The following is a 17,520-nucleotide window of genomic DNA, read 5'->3' as shown; positions in this document are numbered from 1 at the left end:
TGTCCTCTGCATCTTGTTCTGTCACACCCACCACCTGTATGTCCTCTCTCTCCGCATAGGCCTTCCTCTTCTCCTCTTACCTGGCAGCTCTATCCTTAACATCCTTCTCCCAGTATACCCAGCATCTCTCCTCTGCACATGTCCAAACCAACGCAATCTCGCCTCTCTGACTTTGTCTCCCTACTGTCCCACCTGAGCTGACCCTCTAATGTCCTCATTCCTCATCCTGTCCATCCTCATCACACCTAATGCAAATCTTAGCATCTTTAACTCTGCCACCTCCGGCTCTGTCTCCTGTATTTTGGTCAATGCCGCCATCTTCAGCCCATCTTTTTCGTCCAACAGTAGCCCAATTTCTGCCAACACCCTGTTGGCTAACAGTACTGCTGGCGGCCATTGTTAACGTGGGTCTTGATCGATCTGGTACGGAAATCTGTATCATTGTCCGCATATTGATCTGGCAACATTTTACACCGGATGCCCTTCCTGACATTACCCTCCCCATTTGTGATTTTCCCCTTGGGATTAATAAAGTATCTATCTATCTATCTATCTATCTATCTATCTATCTATCTATCTATCTATCTATCTATCTATCTATCTATCTATCTATCTATCTATCATATAGTGCCTTTCATATCTATCTATCTATCTATCTATCTATCTATCTATCTATCTATCTATCTATCTATCTATCTATCTATCTATCTATCTATCTATCTATTATATAGTGCATTTCATATCTATCTATCTATCTATCTATCTATCTATCTATCTATTATATAGTGCATTTCATATCTATCTATCTATCTATCTATCTATCTATCTATCTATCTATCTATTATATAGTGCATTTCATATCTATCTATCTATCTATCTATCTATCTATCTATCTATCATATAGTGCCTTTCATATCTATCTATCTATCTATCTATCTATCTATCTATCTATCTATCTATCTATCTATCTATCTATCTATCTATCATATAGTGCCTTTCATATCTATCTATCTATCTATCTATCTATCTATCTATCTATCTATCCGGGCTTGGGACCGGCACGAAGAAACACACTGGTCTGTGCATTCCCTGTGGCTTTGTTCACTACATATCACTTTATTATTCTTAGTTTTCGACTCCATATGTTTCAATTTTCACTGCTTTATTTGCACCCCATCCTCAACATTTTTTTTCAATGGACAGTGTCTAGAAAAAAGTGTTCAGCTGCTTGAACTTCTTCACATTTTACTGTTATGTAATATTAAATCACAATGACTTTACCTTGTCTTTTTTGACATTGATCATCAAAAAAAAGAATTCATTATTTGTAAAACACAAACCGATCTCGGCAAAGTGAGCTTAATTAATTACAGATATAAAGCACAAAATAACTGCTTGCGTAAGAATTCACTCTTCAAGTCAGTATGTAGTAGATCTGGAGGCCATGACAGCCTTGAATCTGTGTGCACGGGTCTCTTGCTCTCTATCAACCTTTACAAAACTGGTTAAGCTCTGTCAGGTGGTGTGGGAATAGTGAGTGAAAAGCCTGTTTCAAATCCAGCAGAAAATTCTCAATTAGACTGAGATCTGCACTTTGACATGGCCACTCCAGGGCATTAGCCTTGTTGTTTTGAAGCCATTCCTGTGTAGCTTTGGCTTTATGCTTTCTAGGGGTCCTGCCCAGCCAGAACGCCTAAAGGACAGAAGGTCCGGGAGAGAGACAGTACCTCCCCTGGGACACGAGGGGGCAGCCCCAGTGGTTTGCATCGGGGCCACAGGATTGGAGCTTAGAAGCTCTGCCCTGTTGGGGCTTGTGGCCACCGTCAGGGGGTGCCTTGGATGGTTCCGGAGCCTTGGACTGCAGCACTTCCGCCACACCAGAAAGTGCTGCTGGAACAGGAACCAGGTACACCCGAAGTGCTTCCGGGTGCCCAGTTAGCACTTCCACCACACACACACCAGGAAGTGCTGCAGGAAGGTCATGAATGAGCACCTGGAGCACATCCGGGTACAATATAAAAGGGGCTGCCATTCAGGCAGTGAAAGAAAAGAAAGAATAGGACTGTGAGCTATTTCTGGTACTGTGTGCACTGTGTGTGCTGTAGAGAAGAAGAAGAAAAATAAACGTGTGTTGTGGGACTTCTGTGTGTCCTGTGTCTGCCTGGCTCCGGGCTAATTCTCCACAGCTTGGAGTCGTTGTCTTTCTGGGAAGCAAATCTTCACCCAAGGCGCGCATTTCTTGTAGACTGCATCAAGTTTTAATCCTGGATTTCTCTGTATTCATTTAACCCTCTACCCACACAAGCCTTTCAGGGCCTGCTGTAAAGAATCATTCCCACAGCCTGATGCTGCCACCATCAGACTTCACGGTGGGGATGTTGTGTTAATGATAATATGCAGTATTCAAACATGGCGTTTAGTCTGATGGCCAGAAAGCTCAATTTTGGTCTCATGATACCGTACAACCTTCATCCTCCTGACGTCAGAGTCTCCCATGTGCCACCTAGCAAACTCTGCCTGAGATGTCATGTATGTTTTATTTTACTTATTTATTTATTTTTTAACAGTGGCTTTCTCTTTGCCACTTTCCCATAAACCTGCAACTGATGAAGCATCCGGGCAGCACCAGTTGTATGTACTCGCAGCCACTGCTCTATTTCTTAATGACTGATTTAGCTACACTCCAAGGGATATTAAGTGACTTGGATATTGTCTCTACCCTCTGACTTGTGCTTTCACCTTTTCGCAGAGTTTTTTGGAATGTTCTTTTGTCTTCTTTGTGTAGATCAGGCCACCATACCAACTTGGTTTTTCCCCATACAGCTGTATTTACAGATCAATTGAAACCCTAGACAGGTGTTCTGCTTTGAATCAGTTATGAGACTAACCCATTATGACTTGGGTGCGACATGTTAAAGGGGGCAAATGCTTATGCAATCAATTATATTGTGTTTTATACAGGGTGGCGCAGGGAAACCGAAAATTTTCAATTGAGGTTCAATGCATGAATAAACACATTACAAAATACATTTAATGATGAAATGCATTGTACAGGATATGCAATTAATGATGGTAATCAATATTCATTTTATGTTTAGAAGAAAACGTCATGAAGGTGTTGCCCATTTCTGACAGCCTGGTGTGGAAATTCTGCATTGCTCGACGTAACATGTCAAGAGGAGTGCCAGCGATTTCCTCTTCAGTCCTCCTTTTTGTTCAGTGATGGCTGCATGACGTGTGCAGTACACTTGGCTTTTAAGATGTCCCTACAGAAAAAAATCACAAACAGTGAGATCTGGGGAACTCAGAGGCCATGGAATTTCACCCTTGCGTGAAATGAAGCGCCTTCCAAACAATCGTCGAATAGCTGCCATCGATTGTCAGCCAGTATGTGAAGTGGCTTCACCTGGGGACTCCCTTTCTTTGAAATTACGCACCGATGTTGCAGACGGGACACCATCACGACGTCCTAACTGGTAATGATGCCGAAATTCCCTTTTGTGCAGCAGTCACACTATCACCATTCTTATAAAAGGCTTTCACAGCGAGTGCTTGTTGCGCTCCACTCCACTGCTCCATTATAACTAATGGCAAGGGGTTCCAAACAACTGCTGACACCCCAGGGTCGCCAATACCTAGTTCCAAAATTCTCGTTTCCCTGCGCTACCCTATATTTGTAACTTATTTAGACCACTTTGTAGAGATCTGTTTTCTCAATGACATTAAAGAGTCTTTTTCTTTTGATTAGTGTCAAAAAAAGCCCAATTAAATCCGCTGTGATTCAATGTTATATAACAACTCGCTGTGTAAGCCCGTGCTGTGAAAAGCCCGGGCTGCTAGAAACCAAGGATTCTGGCACTTCAATCAATCACATCAGCCGTGCATTAGCGGCTAAGCGAGGTTCTCTTTCCTCTGCAGTTTCGCTTTGCTGACGTGCTCGCCTTCGTTGTCTGTCAGCGGCTAAGTGAGTTTCTCTCTCCTCAGAGTTTTCGTTTTGCCGATGTGCTCGCCTCGCTTCTGTATTAGCGGCTAAGCGAGTTTCTCTTTTCTCGGCGGTTTCGCTTTGGCGACAGAGTCACTTTCTTTGAGCTTCCTGCTGTAGCCTCGCACTTCTGGGCCAGACAGACAGACACACACAATTCCACGTGTAGACGTTTATAAATAAGATAACATGAACATTTCCAAACCAGGGAAATAAACAAAATGAGTAACAAAATGCAGTTGAACAGAAAACAATAAACCCTGCTTCCTCCTCACAGGACCATCTTTCATAAGGAACTCCTCTTGGCCGATTCACTTCTCACCTCTGTATAACCACACACACTCCTGTCTTTCACCTTTCATCCTTTCTCCTTGATTGTTTGCCCTCTGCCCAACAAGCCCTTGTGTGAATAACCTCCAATTTTAAGTAGGGTGCTGACTGAATGGAATGTAAGGAGGTTTGAGTATAGCACTACACAACATAACATTCTCCAGCCCATCTAATTCAATTGAAGGTTGGGTGGGTGTTAAGTATCCCAGTAACATGAGGTGAAAGAAAGGAACCAAGTTTGGTCAGGGTGCCAGTCTATCACAGGGCCCACAGAAACACACAGATGCCTGTTCCCCACACTGGGCCAAAATATATTCACCAGTTAAATTACTCTGCACATATTTTGGAATGTTGTGGAAAAACAAGGAGGAATATTCATGCAGATAAGGAGAACAACATGCCAACTCCACACAGACAACAACCGAGCACAGGATTTAAACCCAGGATGCTCGGTCTGTGAGGCAGCAGCACTAGCTACAATGCCACCTTTCCATTTCAGAATGTTATACTGTTTTGCTGACACTTGTACCCGAAGTGACCTAAACACTGCAATTATACAGTACAATGCAGCAGTGGCATAGCTGGGGGCAGTCCACCCCGGGCAGCACATCTTTTGGGGGGGTGGCATTATTGGCCAAAAGGCTCAGTACAATTCGTGTGTAAGCAGCAGGGTTCGGAAAAATATCACTCATGAATGAAAAAAGTCAAATTCTCTGATTTTACTGTATATCCACAAGTGCTTCAAAAATAATTTTCAGACTGTCCTTCTATAACGGCATCAGACACAGCAGTTGAAATTTATGAGGCAATAACAAAAATAAACATAAACATGACACCGATAATAATTTCTAGGAAGTGTGACAGATAGAGGGTGCTATTGTCCCCTTGAACCCTCAGACCACACACTAGACACCAGATAAAAGTCCAAAATTACGTATTTATTTTCATAAATTGTGCACTAAGCACCTCCACCACCACAATACTCAATAATCATACAATAAATCAATAATACAATCACAATCCTCCACTCCCAGACGCTCAGTCACCCTTCCTCCCAACTCAGCTCATCTGCTCGGATCTCCCACAGTCCTTTTAAAGTCCTTGACCCGGAAGTGCCTCTGTCTCTCAGTCCACGTGACTTCCTAGCACTTCTGGGTCAGATCAAAAACTCTTCTTTCTTCAGCCCAGAAGTACCGGGTTATAGTGAAAATATAAATCCTTTTACCTACCTGGAGTGTCCCCTGGCGGCCCCCATGGTATCCAGCAGGGCTGTGAAGGAAAACTCCAATATCCATGATGCCCTGCGGGAATTCGGGGCACCTCCATGTTGCAGGGAGGACTTCACCTAGCTGTGTGGGGGTATTGGCCGGGATACACAGATATCACAGAAGATGAACAACTAATTTATAATTTTGTTTTGTTATCAATCCGAATGCGTTCTTGCTCTGCACGGAAAACATCCCCACCTATCACTTGTACACTACACTGATTCTGGTTTTCACAGCGTAATTAGAACACGACTTATCAGTGCATCTATACTATTTTCTTGTCTTGATGATGCTTATAAATAATTATATCTGAAAAATTATTGCTGTTTCTCTATATATGAATAAATTATGCAAAATCTATCTTAATTTTTCTGAATACATCATTTTAATTTTCTATTTAAATAGGTTAACATATTCAGATATGTTGGAGGGCATCAAATTGAAGCACCACCCTGCCCCGAGCGGCATGAACTCTAGCTACACCACTGCAATGCAGATGTTTACAAATTTGTACTGAGCCTCCTTGATCCACGTGGCATCTGCATGTTCTCCCCATGTCTGCATTGGGCATTCCCCCCACATCCACAAAGACATGTGGGTTAAGTTAACTGGCTCCTCTAAGCAGGCCTAAGTTTGAATGTAAGAAGTAAGTGTGTGAGTCCTGTTCAGGGTTGGTGCCTGCTCTGTGTGCAGTGCTGCTCGGATAGGCTCTGGCCACCTGCACATCTACTTTGGATTATGTTGTTTTATGTAAATTTCATATGAACTACTCAAGTTTATAATTACAACTTTATCCATCCATCCATCATCCAACCCGCTATATCCTAACTACAGGGTCACGGGGGTCTGCTGGAGCCAATCCCAGCCAACACAGGGCGCAAGGCAGGAAACAAACTCCGGGCGGGGCGCCAGCCCACTGCAGGATGCACACACACACACACCAAGCACACACTAGAGACAATTTCGGATCACCAGTGCACCTAACCTGCATGTCTTTGGACTATGGGAGGAAACCGGAGCATCCAGAGGAAACCCACACAGACACGAGGAGAACATGCAAACTCCATGCAGGGTGGACCCGGGAAGCGAACCTGGGTCTCCTAACTGCGAGGCAGCAGCACTACCCACTGCGCCAGCGTGCCGCCCTACAACTTTATCAGCTATTTTAATTTATAATGATCTATTAAACAATTTATTTCTGTTTTTGTTCTCTAGACGAGTAACACCCAAGTGTCATGCAGAATTTTAGGGCTGTGTTTTAAATTTTTTTTATTATTTAATCATTTATTAGTTGTTTAAAATGATGGCCTAGAAGAGCACTGTGAATAACTTATTAAGACCGTAAATGAAATGGATAAAAATAAATGTGATCAGTAAAGTGTTAGAATTGTTATGGATTTAACAGGAATCATAAATTGTTTTAATATGTTTTTTCTTTTTATTCAGAAGTTGCAGTGACTACATTGAAATGGCAATTTTAAATTTTAATTTCACAAGACAGAACGTGTAATATTGATCTTATTCCTTTGTGTTTTTTTGTGTTTCTGTTGCCTACCGACTTTGCTCCTTTTAACAGCTCAAAAATAATAGCTATAAATTTCAGAATCGGAGATTGGAAAAAGTCAGAATACATGTAATAAATGTGAGCTTTGCAACCACAGCACACAATTCTTTTGTTATAGTCTTTTCAGCGGGAGCTGCATTGTATAAGTTGGGGTTCATGTTCTTTGCTTTGTGTTTTTGAAGAAACAGCCCCCCTAATGGCCCTGCTGTTCCTCAGAGGCGTTGTAAATCTGGGAAGATGCTGGGGAGTCTGACATCGCTCTGTATTGAAACTCAGGGGCGGCTATCTCCAAGGTCCTATATTTCAGAGTCTTTTAAGTGGATACATGCCTCAGGCAGTTTACTTCACTTGATATTTGGTGTACAAAACACTGAAGTGTTATGATTTGATCCTTCTGTGTATTTTATTACCCATGATAAACACTTCAGGCAAATAAGCTGTCAAAAATGCAGTACTTCATCCAGTTTTAAGACCTAATCATTTCAAGGCTTTTTTGCTTTTTTCGTAAAGCTTATTTTAAAGACATTAGGTGATTTGAAAATTAAGAAAGCAGTGACTCTTCTCCTGTTATGTACCTTGTGTAGTAAAACAGGATGGGCTACATTAACACATAAACATGAAGTTGCAAATGTAAAAGGAAAGTCTAATGTAATTGAAAGATTTCTGTCACAATTAAAGCATACAATTAGAAAATACATCTCTTTATTTTATTGGGCACGTTTAACACAATACGGCCTTGGTACCAGCTTGTGTGAATATACCCAGTTAAGGTTCTCACTGCTGCAACAACTAATCTTTTGCATATACATTATCAATCAACATTTATTTATATAGCACATATTCATACAAAAAAATGTAGCTCAAAGTGCTTTACAAAATGAATAGAAAAATAGAAGACACAATAAAAAATAAACATAAGTCAACATTAATTAACATAGAATAAGAGTAAGGTCCGATGGCCAGGGTGGACAGAAAAAACAAAAAAAAACTCCAAAGGCTGGAGAAAAAAATAAAATCTGTAGGGGTTCCAGACCACGAGACCACCCAGTCCCCTCTGGGCAATCTACCTAACATAAATGAAACAGTCCTGTTTGGATTTAGGGTTTTCATGGAAGGACCTTCCTGCGGTGGGTTGGCACCCTGCCCAGGATTGGTTCCTGCCTTGTGCCCTGTGTTGGCTGGGATTGGCTCCAGCAGACCCCCGTGACCCTGTATTCGGATTCAGCGGGTTAGGAAATGGATGGATGGATGGAAGGACCTGATGATGATGGTCACGTAGACTTCTGGCTTTCAGTCCATCAATGTTGGTGCATCAGGATGCTTTGAGTAGGTGGTGGTGGCGCAGGCCGCCACCACAAAGAAGCCGGAAAAAGAAACAGAAGACAGAGTTGGGGTCAGTATGGATTTTGGAGCCACTGTGAATAATTATTATGAAGAATTGAACATACAGAGTATCAGTATTAAGTTACAGTGAAGTTATAAGAAGGCCATGTTAAAGTAATGAGTTTTCAGCAGTGTTTTAAAGTGCTCCACTGTATTAGCCTGGCGAATTCCTATTGGCAGGCTATTCCAGATTTTAGGTGCATAACAGCAGAAGGCCGCCTGCCTCACCACTTCTTTTAAGTTATATGAGGTAGACATAAATAAATAGTATTTGGCTACAGAATAAAACCCTTTTGTAAGCAAGTATTTATAATAATAATAATAATAATATAATAATAATTATAGTACATTTTATTTATATAGTACCTTTCCCATGCTCATATGTGCCCAGCACAGTTTTTGGAATGGCTGCTTTATGTTTCTGTAGAATTTTATAGGGCCTATACATGTACATTTGGATGAAAACACTTCTAATAAGCCCGTACAGCTTTTGGTCATCAGAAGCAGGAGGACATTTAAACATTTACACATTTAAACATTTAAACAGCAGGTGCTGTATACACAGCTGCCAAAGCCAATGGCAGTGTTAAAAAAAAAAAAAATTATTGTTTTTGGCTTAAGCAGAAAGAATCAAGTTACAAATGAGAGCAGCGTTTTTATTGATTATCTGCATTAGAAATATCTAAATGAAAAATCTGTGTGTGTATGGAGCAGTCCGCTCTTCTCATGCTTAACCACAGCCACTAGATGGCGCATGCATGCAGCTCACTTCTCACTACGAAAGACTTGTGTGCAGCAAATGCCGCTGTGCGACAACGATGTGCTAATGGCACAGATGAAGAGACACAGCGTAGAAACGAGGCAACCGCCGTGGCTCAACAACGTGCAAGTGAAACACCTCAGCAATGGAGGGCAAGGCTTGAAGTTTTCACTAAAAACATCGTCTATCTGGAGGTATTTTCTTGAGGCAAAGATTATAATAGTACTCATATGCCAGCGATAGGGCTAAGATATGGTATCGACAGTAACTTCTTATGAAAGCTAGTGGGGCAGCAAGCACAGGTGGGTCCTGGGTCCTTCTTATGAGTTTGCTGACGCCTGTCCAAGTTCACAAATATAGTACGACTGCTTGGAAGGTTGTTTTTCTTTCCCGAAAACAACTCGCAACTAGTCTCTAAATTCATATATAAAATCCAATGTCTGTTTGTCTCTCTGTATGTCGGTCTGCCTTTCACGCGAAAACTACTTAATGGATTTAGATCGAGTATTTTTCTAAAATTTGCTTGAACATTCCGGTTGATTTTGCAACTTCTCTCATCACAGTTCGCTTGTGGTACCGATATATTTGCGCAAATCCGAGGGAGATGTAGCAGTCCGCAGGAAGGGGGAAGCATGATGTCAGGCAGCGCCCTCCTCACTCACGCGCCAGCCTCTGTTTGAATGTGTCTACCTCTGCCTTTCAGAGTGTATCTTGCCTCCACTTAGTTACCAATACCTGTTTGTTTATTGATTTTTAATGGTAGCAGCATCAGGGACAAGGCAGTAGTCCATTGCACTGTTCATTTATGCACACATCTACACTCAAACTGAGCCAATTTAAAATCAATAATTGTCCCCTCTCATATGATTTGGAGATGTTGGAGGAAACCCACCATACCTGGAGAAAATTTCACATGGATAGAGGAAGAATAGGCAAAAAATATTCACATTTAGAATGATGGATTTTTGTGGCAAAAGGGCTGACCTCTGAGCCATTGTGCTGCACCAGAATTAGAATGTGAAATTTCAATTTATTTTACTTTATGATGCAAAATTTTAAAATAACAATGTTTTTGTTTTATGTTTCATTACCCTTTCTCATCAGTCATCAAAGCATTACGCAGAACAAATACAGTCGACCCTTGACATACGACCGGCCTGACATGCGAACAACTTGATTTACGAGCAAAATTTTTGTTTTGATTTACGACCAACATCTTGCGTTACGACCCGAATGCAGTCACGTGTATCCGCTTGTGCGATTGTAAACAAACAGCCGAGAGCATTCGTAAGTGTCAGTCGGAGCCCAGATACATGTGTTTGTGGACGTAATTTCGGTCAGTGCAGTGATTTATCTATATATATAATTCACTAAGACCATGGCAAGCAAGACGAATAATTGCTAAGGAAGAAAGAGACGGTAACAAAGGTAAAGAAAGCGATTGTTAAGGGATGTTAGCTAGCGGGCTGGCGCGACACATGATGATGTCATCAGGCTGAGTCAGCACCGGCTTGCTTTGGAGCAGTTCACAACACGCCCAGCTTTGAACTGAGTGCTCGACTACTGTCATTATTAACTTGAGAAACAGCGATCACAATCGAAACGAAGAAGGAAATTGTGCAGAAATATGAGAGTAGTGTTCGTGTGACCTATCTAGCTAATATGTACAGCATGTCGAAATCCACCATCTCGACAATTTTACAAAGAAAAGATTTGCATAAGGAGGCTCCTTCTAAACAATAACCACCTTCCGTTTCATTCTCCTCCTCCTCCTCCCTTCCTGCAGCCCAAAGATGTCAAATGAAATGGTGAGTACAGTATGAAATTGTTGTTTCTGGTGGGCTAGGCACTTTTTATAACTTTTTGGTTAGTACATTAGAAAAATTATTGGTGTTTTGGTAAATTATGCACATTGTACAACCCTTTTTTATTATGAAAAGGTTAAGTAAGTGTTGCTGTGGGAGATTCGGAGCGCATTATGGGTATTTCCATTATTTCTTATGGGAAAAATAGTCTTGACTTACAACCAACTTGAGTTACAACGAGCCCTCGCGAACGAATTGAGTTCATAAGTCAAGCGTCCACTGTAATTACATTACACTACAGTATTTGGGATTAAGGCAGGTACAAGAAACATACCACTGGTAGACACCAGGAAGACCTTGTAAGAACTCTGCAGTGTTTTTACACAGCATGTATCAAAAGGAACTATTCAGATTTACTGGGTACACCAGGATAGTGTAGTGTAGGGGATAATTACATGTACTTTATGCTGTATATCTAAGTTATATAGATGCAGCATTGTACTTTTATATAGCAGCATTAAACACATGCCCAATCACAAGTTGCATCACAGCGCTAAAGTTAGAATATTGAATCTAAAAAATATGTAAACTAACTAGCTGATGTTAAAACAAAAAATGTATAAGTGACAGATGCCAGAAAGAACTTAGAAATCCATCCATCCATCCATTATCCAGCCCACTATATCCTAACTACTGGGTCACGGGGATCTGCTGGAGCCAGTCCCAGCCAGTACAGGGCGCAAGACAGGAAACAAACCCTGGGCAGGGCGCCAGCCCACCACAGGGCACACACACACACACCAAGCACACAGTAGGGACAATTTAGAATCGCCAATGCACCTAACCTGCATGCCTTTGGACTGTGGGAGGAAACCCACGCAGACACGGGGAGAACATGCAAACTCCACGCAGGAAGGACCCGGGAAGCAAACCCGGGTCTCCTAACTGCGAGGCAGCAGTGCTACCCACCGCGCCACCCGGAACTTAGAAATATTCCTGAGAAATTATGAAAGCAACTATCTAAATGAGCATTATAAACGCATTTACAATAAAACTATGGAAAAGGGCAGGTGGTAAAAGTGAAAAACAAAGTAGCCGTGGAGTACAGAATAATACACCTTTGACTGAGATTTCAAAGCTTAGCGCTTCAAGTCCATATAGTATACTGTAGACCGTTTATGAACACAGTTTACTGTACGTATTGGTGGAAGTGACTTTACTATCATAATCAATAGCAGGCAGACACTGTTGACATTTGGCAGCAACAAAAAAAAAAAAGCCAGGTAGATCTAAAGTCACAAATTGAATGAGCTGCATAAATAGACCTAAAAAGAGAGTCCAATGATGAGGAGCTACAAAGCTCATTGAGGATGCGCCGAGTACCACAAAATGGGGTTTTGGAAAAGTAGGGTAGTCAGCATATTTAAGCAAACACATTTACTGTAATAGACACGCTGATATGCCGCTGTGAGGAAGCAGATAAATGGTAGTATACTAGCAACCAAGGGATAGACATAAAACAAAGCTATGGGTCATTGCCAGAGAGTCAGTCCTACTTTTTTCTAAACTCAAAATGTTAACCATAAAATCAAAGTCAAGCAAATTAGCAAAGGGTCAAAAACCAAAATGCTTTCAAGAAAATCAGGCACCAACAAAGAGAGTTTTAACGGAAGGAGTTGAAACTCGCACTGAGCTATGGGAGGGTACTGATACACGTGCTCTATCAAGGACAACAGCGCAGTGTTGCCAGATCGCTTGCAGTGTTGCCAGTCTCATTACTTTTCTGCCACACCTCGTATATGACATCAGTTATAACAGAGGTGAGTTAGGATTCTTCCAGTTCAGCAAGATAAGTCTATGTACCAATAGTGAAGTAAAGGCAATTACAGTTTGTTTGTCCTTCTCCACTTTAAGCCCCTCTGTGAGCCCACCACACACAGCTGTTAATGGGTTAGGAGGGATTGTGACACCAAGTCTGTCTGATAAGCATTTAAAGATTTTGGTCCAGAATGATGTTAATTTGGTGCAGGCCCAAAACACGTGGCTCGGTGAGGCTGGAGCTCAATTGCAATGTTTGCAGGTTGGCTCTTGCCCTGGAAACATTTTAGACAATTTCAAATGAGACAGATGCGCTCGATAAAAGATTTTTGAGTTGAATAATTGAATGCTTTGCACATACGGAGCTCAAGTGAATTCTGCGCTGCCTTCCACTCCTTTTCTGAACTGTTGAGTGAGAGATCCTTTTCTCACTGTACTCTGAGATCTTTGAAAGGGAGGGACTGTAAAATGTTTTTATATATTACAGAAATGCTGTCTGAGTCCTCAAGACTGATCAACAGAAGTAAGTGGGAGGTGAGAAAAACTGGACAGATGTTGTTTAGCAAAGTTTCTAATTTGGAGGTAGTGAAAGAATTGTGTTGATGGAAAATTTTATTTTGAGTGTAATTGTTCACATGATGCAAAGACGTTATCCATGTACAAATCTCTAAATGATTTAATCCTGTATGTTTTCCAAACATTAAAAACTGCATACGTTTGAGAGGGTGGAAAGTGGTGGTTATCATGCAGAGGTGCTGCAGATAAAAGCTGCTTTATCTGGAAGTACTTCTTGCATCGGTTCCTTATTCTGAGTGAATGTAGCACAGTTGGCATTGTTAGTATATTGGCGATAAGTTGTATTTACTGGGGTACAAAGCAAGGAATATAAAGGAAGTGCTGCAGGATTTTATTTCTAGTGTGGACCAAGCCCTGTGTATGTTCATCTATTTATGTCAATGTCCAGGTTTTTATAGCTTGTATATTTGCCGCCCAGTAATAAATTGTTATGTATATATTGTACAGTGAAATTCTTACTTGCATGTCTCCTCAGAATATAAAAATAGCCATCCAGCTATCCTTCCATTTCTTAATGCACTTATTCAGGACAATATTGCTGTAAAGCTTATAAATAAAGTTAAATAAATACAAAGTTTCAATAGAGTTCAACATATATATATATATATATATATATATATATATATATATATATATATATATATATATATATATATATATATATATATATATATCCACGCTAGCTGTGCTATCCATGAAAGTTGAGTTGAAACCTAAGTAATCAATGATGTAGACCTCAGTGTTAAGATTTGCTGTGTACCGTGCAATGATTATGTCTCTTTTTTATGCCATTTGATATGGAATTCATAAAAGCAGTGTAAGTGTGATGCACCATCTGTTGGAATTAGAATTGCAATGCATTTTATCACGGAAAATGTTGGAATAAGAGAGACATAGCAACCAGACAGACAGACAAGCATTCTCACAGGCACATTTCCTTTTATTAAGGTGGCTATAAATAAATATATATATATAATTACAGTATTTGTTAGAATAAGAAAGTATGACTTAATCAATGCTTTATTCTGTCCACAGTAAAGAACTTACAAATATTTAAATTGATATATTTATATTTAAATTGGACATATTTAAATACATTTAAGTTAAATAGTTGTTTCATTTAAACTGTTTAAACATTTTATGGTTTTGGTGGTAGCCTTTTAAATTTTTAATTGTTCTTTCTTTAATGTATCATCTCTTTCACACAATTCATCTTATGAATGTGAAATTTCCAATAAATTACTGAGTTATTTATGACATCAGTCTTTTTATACTCCATTTGACTTTCTCAAACCCAAACAGCGCATTAGCGCCATCAAGCTGCAAGTTTAGACCCTTCTAATACGACTAGTCCATCTCTTCAAATGTGTTCAGTGTATGTACAAGGATACAGTAAATGACGTATGAATTTTGTTTTGATGCCACGGTAGCACCACAGTATAGCTGGCATGTTGCCTCCCAGTTCTAGAAGCCCGGGTTCTGTTTTCGTCCCAGTCAGTGCATGGTGTTTGAATATTATCTCCATGTTGGTGTTAGTTTTTTTTTTAACATAGTCGATCCATTTGAAATATTTTCTGAGTCCCCTCAATGTGTACTTTGTCTATATACAATACAATACAATTTATTTTTGTAAAGCCCAAAATCGCACAAGTAGTGCCACAATGGGCTTTAACAGGCCCTGCCTTTTGATAGCCCCTTGACCTTGACTCTCTAAGAAGACAAGGGAAAAACTCCCAAAACAAAAAAACCCTTGTAGGGAAAAAATGGAGGAAACCTTGGGAAAGGCAGTTCAAAGAGAGACCCCTTTCCAGATAGGTGTGGGTGTCAATAAAAGGGGGTAAATACAATACAATACACAGAACAGAACACAAGTAATCCTCAATATAATATAATAATGCAATAAAAATATTACAAGTACAGGGCAAAATTCAACAGTAGATAATATTACATAATAGAATTTGGATTTGTTCTGGAGACCTTGGCCATCAAGTATATGTAAGTTACATCCTAATTCAATGACTATTTATGAACGCATTTTACTTTGTATGCTTACAGTATGTTTTTACATGTGTATAAGACAAACATAGCAGAAACTAGCACTGATCAGGGCACCAATCCAATGTAAGCCACCCTCAGACACAAACCCACAGTTGGCCAGTTTAGTGTCATCAATTACCCTAACCTACATGGTCTTTGGATTATGGGAATAAAACTAAGTTACCAGCCGACAAGCCAACTCACAAAAACTTAACATGAACAACAGCCATATGAGAGATTTTAAACTCAGAAAACTTGATTCTTGAAGATGCAGTGCTAACCAATGCACCCTAGTGCCACCAGAGAACAATTTTATCGTGCTTAAATATAAAATAACGTAATATTTTTGTATAATAGACGGTATGGTATACGTTTCAATACTACAATCTGTTTGAATGCATGTTAAAAGTGATTGATTATTTGTATTTTGTACACAAAATGTCTGCAAATGTACCAAGTTTCATTCTTTATAATGCGTCATAGCATTCTTCTTCAAAGTAGCTAACCTCTTTCATAGTGAAAGCACATTTTGGGCCTCCAGTTTTGTAATCTTTGTGACTGAAGTGCCACCTTGTGGTATAACTGTGACAAAGCCAATCTCATGAAAGCCAAAGTCCTGGGTTAAAGTGTTTGCTCTGTAAAATGAATGTGCATACAGAAGATAAAGATTTGGTACACTTGATAACAATTTAGTGTTTTAAGTTTAACATTTTACTTTAGAAAATAAACAAAAGTAGTAGAAACATTACTGAGCAAATCAGAGAAATACAGGTCTGTCTGCGTTTTCCTGTATTACTGAAAATAATTACACACACTACTGGGGGAAAGAACGTGCTGAATGTGAAAACAGTAAATAATTGTAAATGTCTTGAAATGTCAATGTGATTCTATGAGTTTCATTGACTGTGCCTTAAACATAAAATAGTTCATTTATGACATACCCCTGGGAAATTAAACAAATGAATACTTAGCATCCTAAAATTAATAAGAATCTAAAAGTAAAAAAAAATCTACTTGCCATCCGAATAATTTATTCTCTTGACTGCCATTTGATATATGAGAAGGTGAAATACCTGAGACTTTCTGGTAGGATGAATGAAGGATAAAGCAACATGTGAATTTCCCCTTGGGATTAATAAAGTATCTATCTATCTATCTATCTATCTATCTATCTATCTATCTATCTATCTATCTATCTATCTATCTATCTATCTATCTATCTATCTATCTATCTATCTATCTATCTATCTATCTATCTATCTATCAAGTGTTTAAAAATAACATACAGACATTATAAAATTCGCCTCATCCTTTCGAGGGTGACAGTGTCTGAGCTGTCATAAAGCTGTGATTTTATTACTGTAGTTATCAATGAAATGTATTCTTATCAAGTGCACATAAACTTCTGCGCCCTGTGTAATATAATGTGTAAACATGCAGTATGTGGCCAAATGACCACCACACCTATATGAGGTTGTTGGATATCCCTCTCCAAATCCATTGGCATTAATATAGAGTTGGCCTCCATTTGCAGCTATACTGTAACAGCCTCCATTCATCTTTCCACAAGATTTTAGAGACTGTCTGTGGTAATTTGTGTCCATTCAGCCAAAAAAGCATTTTTGAGGTCAGGTAGTTATGTTAGACAAGAAGACTAGGGTTTGGCTCACTAGGGTTTGAAGTCAGGGCTCTATGCATTCTACTTGAGTTCCTCTACGGAAAACTTGTCACACGATGTCTATATGGACCTAACTTTGTGCACAGGAGCACCACCATGCTGGAACAGAAAAGAGCCATCTCCAAACTGTGTCCACAAAGTTACAAACACACAATTCTTTAGAATGTCTTTGCATACAGTATCATTAATAGTATCATTCACTGGAGCGAAGGGGTCTAGCCCAAAACCTGTCATTATCCCTCCACCAACAAACTTTGCAGTAGGCACTATGCAGCCCAGAAGGTAGCGTTTTCCTGGCATCCACCAAATCCGGCTTCAT

At 39.9% G+C, this 17,520-nt stretch overlaps 1 protein-coding gene across 2 annotated transcripts in view; it reads left to right on the top strand.

Annotated features, from left to right (window-relative positions):
* efcab7 (EF-hand calcium binding domain 7) overlaps positions 1-17,520 on the top strand; it is a 115,795-nt gene that overhangs the window by 37,243 nt on the left and 61,032 nt on the right. The window lies entirely within an intron of this gene.

This window comes from Polypterus senegalus, chromosome 14 (assembly GCF_016835505.1).
Source record: "Polypterus senegalus isolate Bchr_013 chromosome 14, ASM1683550v1, whole genome shotgun sequence".
NCBI lineage: Eukaryota > Metazoa > Chordata > Cladistia > Polypteriformes > Polypteridae > Polypterus > Polypterus senegalus.
This window is presented reverse-complemented; position numbering and strand designations above follow the sequence as displayed.